Raw genomic sequence first — 10,597 nt, 5'->3', positions numbered from 1 at the left:
TTATAGTTCCCAAAGCATATCCAATTTTTACTATTAGTTTTCTTTCTTTACAGCAGATATTATCCCTAAGTCAATGTATCAAATAAACATTTGCATGGAGATTTCATGTAAGTAGTTATTACATACATCTGAGGTTCAGGCATATAAATCTGGGTCATAAAAATATGAGCAGTTTTTTTTTTTTTTTTTTTTTAAGATTTTATTTTGTCAAAGAGAAAGAGAGCACAAGCATGGGGGAACAGCAGGCAGAGGAAGAGGCAAGTGGAGGGAGAAGCAGGCTCCCTGCTGAGCAAGGAGCCTGATATGGGACTCCATCCCAGGATCCTGGGATCATAATCTGAGCCGAAGGCTGATGCTTAATGACAGAGCCACCCAGGCATCCCTGAACAGTTTTTAAATGTAAAGGAGTTAATGAAATATTTTGGGTTACTGAATATAGAGAAGAGTTTACAATTAATCCTAGTGCTTTGCAACACAGGTGAGAGGCCAAGTCTGCAAATGTTATTTGGAAGGAGATGCCACGATAATTGAAGAGTATATAATTTTAAAGGACTAGTTATGAAAATGAATCAAATGTGTTAATTGCTGATAGCTCAAGTAAGAGTAGAGCTGAAAATAAAACACTGGGTTAAGCAAGAGATTTTGCCAAGACTGGTTTCAGTGAGCCAATAGGTGTGGATATATGTCTGCCTTGTGTCAAATAAAAGAATTGGAAATGAAGACATGAAGAAAGCAAATTCAGACAACTATCTTAAGGAGTGTTTTTGTAAGGGGGAGAATTCCTTTACTGAGGAATAAGTTGTAGTGTGGGCTTTTTGGCAGTCACAGTGCTTAGTATCAAAAGAAAAAATATAAGGATGCTTATTACATGTATTTACTAGAGTTGACAAAATTTAGTAAATAGCAAATTACAGATTCCAAAAAATCCTGCTTTATTTAGTTGTTAGTCTGTGATGGGTTTCTTCAGAGTCGTTATATACTATTATGTAAATACCTAATCACTGACACACTGTGCGTTACTACTCAATCCTACGTAAAGACTCCTTTTGAGTCATTATGGATTATTGTGTAAATGCTTAATTGCAGGCAATTTAGGATAGTTATTATTTACTTGATAGTTTTTAAAGTAGGTATATGGCAGAACTATTCATGTCTTTTTAGTGTTCAAGACCCAAGTGAGAAAAGAGTATAAAATTCTATTTATGTATGTGTATATAATATGCATTGCCCAAGTCAACATTATCATAAAATATTTTGAGTGTTAATGATGCTATATTTTTTCAGTTGTAGCTAAATGTCCTTTTGAAGTTACACAGATGGAAAGAAGTGATTCTCCTGCCTACTGGCTGGTTTTAGCTTGTTAACATATCTCCATTGCTTACTTAAACTGGAAAATTTGCACCATGGAAATACTCTGATGCCCTTGTTCCTTCCTTCATTTGCATCTTGTTGCCTTTTGAGACAATTATGAATGGGTCAACTTACTCCTATGAAACTGCTTGAGTTGTTACAGAGAACTTCCTATATTAGTCCCTCTGAATTATTCCAACATTACCATACTTGGTACATGTTCCAATAGATTAAGCTATAGTTTTTCTCTAAAGTAACAATTTACATGGTAAAATTTGTTTCTGGATCTATGCATTTTTACTACAACAAATATTTTGATGAAGAGCTACCTGGATGGAAACTGAAAAGGCAGATAGCTGTACATAATGCCATGGCCAGGACTGATCTCATTGAGAAGATAAAAGACCTAGTAAAAGGCTTGGAAGGGGTAGGTAAATTAGAATTTAGCAATGTAGAAACCTTTGGGTGAGGCTATTATTCAAGGAAAACAAAACTGGCAGTCAATGCAAAGCCTCTAAGGCAGAAACTTGCTGTGTGCTCCCAGAGGTCAAGGCCAGTAGGGTTAAATTAAAATAGAAGGAGCTGTAGTAGGAGATAAAGTCAGGAAAGTAAGGATATGGAGGCCAAAGAACACTTTGGGCACATTTTTGGGCTATTCAGGATTTTGCTCTGACAGAAGAGGGAAGACAAAATTTGGGATGCAGTGTTCTTTGCTGCTGAGAATAGGGACTCAGAGTAGAAATACCAGTTATTACAAACAAGAATAGGAAAAAAATATTGATGGTTTGAACAAAGGTTACAAAGGATTGAGAAGTGGCACTTTATCACATTAGATATGGAATTCGAGAGAAAGAGAAGACATAAGGCTATTTTAATTTTTTTTTTTTTTTTCCCCTGAGAGAGGGACGGGTTAGCTTTGTTATCAATAGACCAGGAAGGCTACTAGAAGATCCACTTGAGGTGTGGGTAAGTGGGAGATCAGTTCAAGTTTGTTGAATTTTGAATTCATGTTGAATTTGATAAAATTGCTCAATATTTAAGTAGAAAATTTTGTAAATGAAGTTGGAATTTAAAAGAAGTCTGAAGTAGAGCCATAAAATCCTAAGACATAGGCATAGAGGTGGCCTTTGAGGCCAGTAAACTTCATATAATCACCAAAAGAGGGAGGGAGAGTATTTACAGAAGCATACCAAAGATTAGAATTGTGGTTCTAGAGCACTTCAATGTTAGGGTCCGTGATCAAAGGAACGAGACTGATACAAAGCGAAAGTCAAGCAAAACTTTATTTCGCGCCAAGCATCAGGAATCAAACTACCGGTCAGAGCTACCTCTTACGAAAAGGCGGTGACGATGAACCCAACAAGGTCACTTCCAAGAAGGCCACTCTGGACGAGGCTGCTCTAGATGACGTTGCTGCTCCACAGATGAGGCCGCTCCATGATTGGAGCCGTTCCCAAGAAGAGGCCACTCCCAAGACAAGGCCACTGCTCAATGAAGTTTCTCCCCGGACAAGGCCGCTCCCAAGAAGAGGCTGTTCTGGACAAGACCATTTCCTGGATGAGGCCACTCCCAATGACGAAGAAGCAACAATGACAAGGAGGACAACCCAGATGACACAGACTCTGCTCCCCACGATGCTACTCTGACCAGGCTTCCACCCGGAGGAAGCCACCACTGCGGACAAGGCCACTTGTGGTTCGGGGTGGCGAGGCATTTTGCAGGGAGGCTGCTGGTGTCTAGGGGCCGTTGGCATCTCAGGGCTGCTTATGCCTCCAGACTGCTGGCATCTAGGGGCTGCAGGTGTCAGGACCGACTGCTGGCCTCTAGGGTCTGTAGGCATCAGGACCGCAGGCGTCGAGGGACCGCTGACAACTGGACCGCAGATGTCTCAGGACCGCAGGCGTCGAGGGACCGCTGGCAACTGGACCGCAGATGTCTCAGGACCGCAGGCGTCGAGGGACCGCTGACAACTGGACCGCAGACGACTGGACTGCTGGGCCGCCGGAGGCTGGAGGCTGCAGGCGGCGGCGCTCGGGGCCGGAGGCTGGAAGCTACAGGCTACGGTGCTCGGGGCCGCCGCCGGAGGCTGGAAGCTGCAGGTGGCGGCGCTCGAGGCCGGAGGCTGGAAGCTGCAGGCGACGGTGCTCGGGGCCGCCGCCGGAGGCTGGAAGCTGCAGGGGGCGGCGCTCGAGGCCGGAGGCTGGAAGCTGCAGGCGACGGTGCTCGGGGCCGCCGCCGGAGGCTGGAAGCTGCAGGTGGCGGCGCTCGAGGCCGGAGGCTGGAAGCTGCAGGTGGCGGCGCTCGAGGCCGGAGGCTGGAAGCTGCAGGCGGCGGCGCTCGAGGCCGGAGGCTGGAAGCTGCAGGCGGCGGCGCTCGGGGCCGCCGCCGGAGGCTGCAGGCGGCGGCGCTCGGGGCCGCCGCCGGAGGGCGCAGGCGGCGGCGCTCGGGGCCGCCGCCGGAGGGCGCAGGCGGCGGCGCTCGGGGCCGCCGCCGGAGACTGCAGGCGGCGGCGCTCGGGGCCGCCGCCGGAGGGCGCAGGCGGCGGCGCTCGGGGCCGCCGCCGGAGGGCGCAGGCGGCGGCGCTCGGGGCCGCCGCCGGAGGGCGCAGGCGGCGGCGCTCGGGGCCGCCGCCGGAGGGCGCAGGCGGCGGCGCTCGGGGCCGCCGCCGGAGGCTGCAGGCGGCGGCGCTCGGGGCCGCCGCCGGAGGGCGCAGGCGGCGGCGCTCGGGGCCGCCGCCGGAGGCTGCAGGCGATGGCTCGGGGCTGGAGGCTGGACCGCCAAACGCGGTTATAGCTCTTACAAGAGCTGTTACAGCTCTTCTATACACCGTTGACTCCCCTGCTCTTCTGCGACTTCCACCGCTCTCCGCTCCACTTCACCGCTCTCCGCCGACTTCACCGCTCTCCGCCGACTTCACCGCTCTCCGCCGACTTCATCCCTCCTGTAGCAGCCGCTGCTCTCCTGCAGCAGCCCCCCGGCCCTCCTGCAGGAGCCCGCGGCTCTCCTGCAGGAGCCCCCCTTGGCAGCCTGGCAGAGCAACCTTTATGGGGGTGGTTGAGCCCCGCCCCTACACAGGTGGCCAATTGAATTTCAACCTTCCCAGTGGATATACATACGGCTTACTGATTGGATGTCTCCACGCAGTCTGCCCCACCCTTACATTCAGGGTCCACAAGCAAGTTCCTCTGGGAGGGGCAGACCCTTACATTCCCCCCTTTTCTTTGGAGATTAGTCAAATCCTTGACTTTTCAGATGGTTCTACCTTATATTGAACATATAAGACTAACATTTTATCGCCCCAATTTTCTTTAGTATAGCAACAATACACTCACAGTTTCTTTAGTCTTAGTCTATGGTCAGCAGGGTCTTTTGGCTGCATTTCCCATTTCTGGAGGGCATCCTTACTCTCAGCTCGTTTGACATGACCCGCATGAACCCAGGCCCTGATGCCTTCCACTTTTACTGCTGTGGGGGTGGTTAGGATAACAGTAAATGGTCCCTTCCAACGAGGCTCCAAATTCCCCACTTGATAGCGACGTATCCAAACCAAGTCCCCGGGTTGGTAAGGATGTGGTTCCACCGTCTCTGTTCCAGTATAGGCAGTTTGGATCCCTTCTTTTTAAGACAGACTGTAATGCCTGCAGTGACTGGGGTATAGACTGATCAGTCATTTCTGCTAGGGCAACCTCCTGTAACCTAGGACAGAGCTCCCAAACATTATTTTAAATGGGGTCACCTTGTTTATTACATCGTGCCCTGAGAGTAAAATGAAGGAGATTTTCTATCCACCGCCAGCCTCCAGAATTAACGTTGTCAAGGTCTTTTCGAGAGTCTGGTTCATTCTCCTTGCTCAGAGCTCTGGGGCCAGTAGGCACATTGTAGTTTCCAGTTAGTGCCTGTGGCCTCGGCCATCTGTAGTGCCTTGGTGAATGCAATCAGCTTTGCTTTTCCACCGAGATCCTATGTGGCAGGGCTGACATCCAGCATACCTCTTTTCCACTGACCATGTAACTACTCCCTTCTGTGAACAGAGTCATTTCCGCATCCGGGAGGGGAATGTCTCTGAGATCCGGCCTTATTCCTGTGACTTGGGTTAAGACCTCCCCACAATCATGTGGATGGTCAGCTAGCTCTTCTGGCAGCAGTGTGGCTGGATTTAGCACTGCTGGGGGTCGGAAGGCCACTTTTGGTCCATTGAGGAGAAGGGCCTGCTACCCCGTTACTTGGGCGTTCGTCATCCATCGGTCTGGTGGAGTCCGGAGAAGGCCCTTGATAACGTGGGTGGTGGTCAATATGAGATTTTGACCCAGAGTCAATTTGCATGCATCCTTGACTAGGAGGGCCATGGCAGCAATTATGCAGAAGCAAAGGGGGAACCCAGCTGCTACTGGATCTAGTTTCTTGCTAAGATAGACCACTGGCCTTCACCATACCCTAGAGTCTGAGTCAAAACTTCTTTAGTCAGCCCTGCCTTCACATACAAGTGGAAGGGCTTGGTAACATCTGGGATGACCAATGCTGGGGCACACAGTAAGGCTCTTTGTAATTCCCGAAATGCTCCTTCTGCCTCAGCTGTCCACACTCTACCATAGTGAGTCCTCCCTTAGCCAGTTCGTAGAGAGGTTGTGCCATCTCCGTGAAGGTAGCATCCACAGCCTGCAGTAGCCCACCGTCCCAAGAAATTCCCTCTTGGAGATCAAAGCAAAAGCAACCGGTATTCCCTGGCAGTCTTCCATCCAAGTACTAACCAGGCCCGACCCTGCTTAGCTTCCGAGATCAGACGAGATCGGGCGCGTTCAGGGTGGTATGGCCGTAGACAATCATAAGGTTCTTACCCGATATTCTCAGATGAGTGTACGTGACACCCTATATAACATGGAACCATCCTCCCCTTGCTGGAGGAAGCTGAACTTTCTCATACCCTACTGTCACCTTAATTTGTCCAGGCTTGGTTAGCTACCATATCTCTCTCGTTCATAGTTACATTGGCCCCTGGCCTTCTTGGGCTACTGATGCCTTGTGGTCATACCCATTCTGTACAAAGGAGGAGGTAGTGGAGGGTTTCTAAGTGCTTGGAACAGAATGATGTTTCAGACAGATGGACATGTTGTTCAAAGATGCAGAGGCTGCAGAGAGCCAGCATATTCAGAAACGTGCCAGCAGCTGCACGTGTATCAATCGGGTCAGGTCCCTGGCAGCCTCCGATGGCCAAGATTTGAAGCCTTGACTCCCGAGCTCCTCCCATAGGCCCTTGTGCGACCCATTGAGTCCAGACATCAGAGAAGAGGGACGAGCAGCTCACGGAGTTTCAGAGAGTTTTCTTCCTCTTGGAAGATGGCTTCCTAGACTCAAAGTGGACCCTCAGGCTCTCGTTTTTCTAGGGCTGAGAGCCAACACAGAGGTGCTAAGCAGAGTCCAAATTCATTGCACAGAATTTCCCCTGTTCCATCTCCCAGATTCTGGGTGGAGGAGCCCAGAGAGAACAGCTGTGATCTGCTCTGCCATTAGAGCAGGGCTGTCCCTGTATGCTGTCCTGCTCGTGTCCCTCGTGGGAACTTAGGAGCGTCTTATTTAAGGTCTGTCTGTATAAACCCTGGACTGGGCTACTCCATTGAGTAGATGACCGTTATGCCATATGAAGCCCTGCAAGATTTAGGGTGCAGTCCATTCAGACTCCATAGTGGAAGCGGTGGAGCCATAGAGATACATTCACACAGTCAGGCATTTTCCAGATTCAAACAGGTTGGACATCCTCCCCTTTTGGTATCCCTGGCTAATGGGAGGTGATCAGTCTCCCCTTCCATTCTTTTACGAATGGATTTAGCTCTGACAGTGGCCTTAGGGCTGTTTATCTCTCTTTTACATATCTCCTACTTTTTACATACAGAGTTGCTTTTCTCATTTCCATCAGTCTTAATTACACTTAACAGAATTTTGTACTCTTAGAAATACCTTAACCTCTACTTAAGACTAAATATAAACCAATGGTGAGTTGTTACAACAGAATTCTTTAGATGGCAAATTTATCAATCAGTTAAGCACAGAATGTGTTCACCAGCAGATTTCAAAAGTACAAACCCAGTACCAGCAAACAGCGCCCTAGCATTTCATCCCATTTGGTTAGGATCTAGATGTCCAACAAATCTAACTCCATTTGTCATTCAAGCAACCCTTCACAGTTTCAGGTTATCAAAGACTTCGGAAGCCACTTTAACAATTACTCATTAAACCCTTGAAACAGACAGTTAACCATCAGCCCAGCCATCCCTTCGCCAACAGACCTCATGTTCCACCTGGGCCCATTCCACTTCAGATGCCATGCTTTCCCTGCCAGCAAGGGGGAGGGGCCAGGCAGTCCACGTCGGGCCAGAGAAGGCAAGGAATTCCCCGAAACAAAAGAAGTTTCGGCAGCTGCTTGGGAATATTCCTTAAAGTCTCTGTCTCGAGGTTGGTTCATCCCACAGTACCAGTTCTGCTTACCAAAAGTGGCCCACTAGGCACTTATTTTCCATGCCCGGCTCTAATGAGCATCAGCATTGGACACCTTAACCCGGCATTCGACTAACTCTAGGTAGCTCGTTATAGCCCTTAACACACAAAATGAGTGAGGGAGAAGCCCCACATCTATTATGAGGAACAGAGAGATGAAAGCTAGCGTCCCCTTACTCTCTGCTTGCCACATTCCTTCAACCATAACAAAACACAATAGACAACAAAAAGACAAAAACAAACAAATAACCACAACCCCAGTGGCCCTCGTCCAGAGCCTGCTGCTGGAAGGGGGGGGGGACTTCCTTTCCTGAGCTCCATGAGCTTTTTCATATTCCCCTATTATCTTGTTATTTACCTTTCTATTTGTTGTTCCTTTAGAGTTCCTATAACCTTTAAATGGTTTATTGAAATGTATACTTTAAAAGTATGAATTGTGTCCAATCAAGTTCTGGACATTTTCACCATCCTAAATGAAACCCCATTCAAACATTGGTCACTCACATCTCTTGGCAACCTATCTTAAGTAATTATTAATTTACTTTCTTTTCCTATAGATCTGAGTTTTCTGGACATTTCACATATAAACAGGATCATACATGTAGTCTTTTATCACTGGCTTCTTTAATTTGGCCTAATGTTTTCAAGGGTCATCGATATTATAGCATATATCAGTTGCCTTATAGAGTACAATATAGGTTTCTGATCCTTTTAAAATTTTGTATATTGTATGAGGTAGAAGTTTAACTTCATCCTTTAAAACAGGTGCTTACTGCTATAATTTCCCTTTAAGTACTGTTTTAATGGCATTCCATAAGCTTTGGTGTGTTGTTTTTGTTTTTGTATAGCTCAATGGATTTCCTAATCGGATTTTTCTCTTTGTCCTCCTGACCAAATTTATGGAGTGCATTGATTTCTATGCACTTTTAATTTACCCAGAGCTTGCCACTGGTGGGGGCTATCTTTATCCCCAACCGTCTAAGGGGACTTGAACCCCTCAACTGTCAAAGGGAAGGCAGGGGACTCGAACCCCCGACCGCCCAGGGGGACTTGAACCCCCACGACGGCGCAGGGGGACTCGAACCCCCCGACCGCCCAGGGGGACTCGAACCCCCGACCACGCAGGGGGACTCGAACCCCCCCGACCGCCCAGGGGGACTAGAACCCCCTGTCGATCTATCAGCAGAGGGATGGGGCGTCCCCGCATCCACTCCAGCCCTGGGGAGCATGGCTGCGTCCAGCTTCTCCCCGGTGGGCTATACCCTGGAGCTCCAACCAGACAGACGGAAAGGATCCCAATACCTCGGAACCCAATACTTCGAAACCCAATGCCTCGAAACCCAATACCTCGAAACCCAATACCTCCAGAGGCTTTCCCTAAAAATTCTGATGCTGGCTCAGTTCTCGTCGTTTGATCCCGGACGAGCCCCCAAATGTTAGGGTCCGTGATCAAAGGAACGAGACTGATACAAAGCGAAAGTCAAGCAAAACTTTATTTCGCGCCAAGCATCAGGAATCAAACTACCGGTCAGAGCTACCTCTTACGAAAAGGCGGTGACGATGAACCCAACAAGGTCACTTCCAAGAAGGCCACTCTGGACGAGGCTGCTCTAGATGACGTTGCTGCTCCACAGATGAGGCCGCTCCATGATTGGAGCCGTTCCCAAGAAGAGGCCACTCCCAAGACAAGGCCACTGCTCAATGAAGTTTCTCCCCGGACAAGGCCGCTCCCAAGAAGAGGCTGTTCTGGACAAGACCATTTCCTGGATGAGGCCACTCCCAATGACGAAGAAGCAACAATGACAAGGAGGACAACCCAGATGACACAGACTCTGCTCCCCACGATGCTACTCTGACCAGGCTTCCACCCGGAGGAAGCCACCACTGCGGACAAGGCCACTTGTGGTTCGGGGTGGCGAGGCATTTTGCAGGGAGGCTGCTGGTGTCTAGGGGCCGTTGGCATCTCAGGGCTGCTTATGCCTCCAGACTGCTGGCATCTAGGGGCTGCAGGTGTCAGGACCGACTGCTGGCCTCTAGGGTCTGTAGGCATCAGGACCGCAGGCGTCGAGGGACCGCTGACAACTGGACCGCAGATGTCTCAGGACCGCAGGCGTCGAGGGACCGCTGGCAACTGGACCGCAGATGTCTCAGGACCGCAGGCGTCGAGGGACCGCTGACAACTGGACCGCAGACGACTGGACTGCTGGGCCGCCGGAGGCTGGAGGCTGCAGGCGGCGGCGCTCGGGGCCGGAGGCTGGAAGCTACAGGCTACGGTGCTCGGGGCCGCCGCCGGAGGCTGGAAGCTGCAGGTGGCGGCGCTCGAGGCCGGAGGCTGGAAGCTGCAGGCGACGGTGCTCGGGGCCGCCGCCGGAGGCTGGAAGCTGCAGGTGGCGGCGCTCGAGGCCGGAGGCTGGAAGCTGCAGGCGACGGTGCTCGGGGCCGCCGCCGGAGGCTGGAAGCTGCAGGTGGCGGCGCTCGAGGCCGGAGGCTGGAAGCTGCAGGTGGCGGCGCTCGAGGCCGGAGGCTGGAAGCTGCAGGCGGCGGCGCTCGAGGCCGGAGGCTGGAAGCTGCAGGCGGCGGCGCTCGGGGCCGCCGCCGGAGGCTGCAGGCGGCGGCGCTCGGGGCCGCCGCCGGAGGGCGCAGGCGGCGGCGCTCGGGGCCGCCGCCGGAGGGCGCAGGCGGCGGCGCTCGGGGCCGCCGCCGGAGACTGCAGGCGGCGGCGCTCGGGGCCGCCGCCGGAGGGCGCAGGCGGCGGCGC

At 51.0% G+C, this 10,597-nt stretch overlaps 1 pseudogene; it reads right to left on the bottom strand.

Annotated features, from left to right (window-relative positions):
- Nucleotides 1-6,049: 6,049 nt before the first annotated feature.
- Nucleotides 6,050-6,168, bottom strand: LOC122890563 (annotated as a pseudogene).
- Nucleotides 6,169-10,597: the final 4,429 nt, after the last annotated feature.

This window comes from Neovison vison, chromosome 11, assembly GCF_020171115.1.
Source record: "Neovison vison isolate M4711 chromosome 11, ASM_NN_V1, whole genome shotgun sequence".
In the NCBI taxonomy this organism is placed as follows: Eukaryota; Metazoa; Chordata; class Mammalia; order Carnivora; family Mustelidae; genus Neogale; species Neogale vison.
The sequence above is the reverse complement of the archived record's forward strand: the minus strand, read 5'-3'. Positions and strand labels throughout refer to the sequence as shown.